The sequence below is a fragment of the Arachis ipaensis genome, chromosome B5 (genome assembly GCF_059453495.1).
Source record: "Arachis ipaensis isolate K30076 ecotype BB chromosome B5, ASM5945349v1, whole genome shotgun sequence".
Taxonomy (NCBI): domain Eukaryota; kingdom Viridiplantae; phylum Streptophyta; class Magnoliopsida; order Fabales; family Fabaceae; genus Arachis; species Arachis ipaensis.
The window spans coordinates 39,573,074-39,573,865 of NC_142440.1; the positions used below are offsets into that span (position 1 = coordinate 39,573,074).

The following is a 792-nucleotide window of genomic DNA, read 5'->3' on the forward strand; positions in this document are numbered from 1 at the left end:
TCGAAAAAGAAGGAGACATGGCCGAAAATAATAACAATGCAAGGAAGATGCTTGGTGACTTTATTGCACCAAATTCCAATTTACATGGAAGAAGCATCTCAATCCCTACCATTGGAGCAAACAATTTTGAGCTTAAACCTCAATTAGTTTCTCTGATGCAACAGAACTGCAAGTTTTATGGACTTCCATCCGAAGATCCTTTTCAGTTCTTAACTGAATTCTTGCAGATCTGTGATACTGTTAAGACCAATAGGGTTGATCCCGAGGTCTACAGGCTTATGCTTTTCCCGTTTGCTATAAGAGATAGAGCTAGAGTATGGTTGGACTCTCAACCCAAAGATAGCATGAACTCTTGGGATAAGCTGGTCACGGCTTTCTTAGCCAAGTTCTTTCCTCCTCAAAAGCTTAGCAAGGTTAGAGTGGATGTTCAAACTTTCAGACAGAAAGAAGGTGAATCCCTCTATGAAGCTTGGAAGAGATACAAGGAACTGACCAAAAAGTGTCATTCTGACATGCTTTCAGAATGGACCATCCTAGATATATTCTATGATGGTCTGTCTGAGCTATCAAAGATGTCACTGGACCATTCTGCAGGTGGATCCATTCACCTAAAAAAAACGCCTGCAGAAGCTCAAGAACTCATTGACATGGTTGCAAATAACCAGTTCATGTACACTTCTGAAAGGAATCCTGTGAATAATGGGACGCCTATGAGGAAGGGAGTTCTTGAAATTAATACTCTGAAAGCCATATTGGCTCAGAATAAAATATTGACTCAGCAAGTCAATATGA

The 792-nt window shown here is 40.3% G+C and overlaps 1 non-coding gene across 1 annotated transcript; it reads right to left on the reverse strand.

Moving 5' to 3' along the window:
* Positions 1 to 410: 410 nt before the first annotated feature.
* LOC148563923 (small nucleolar RNA R71) lies at positions 411 to 519 on the reverse strand. Its single transcript, XR_015884373.1, has one exon. It is a non-coding gene; the product is annotated as a small nucleolar RNA R71 (small nucleolar RNA).
* Positions 520 to 792: the final 273 nt, after the last annotated feature.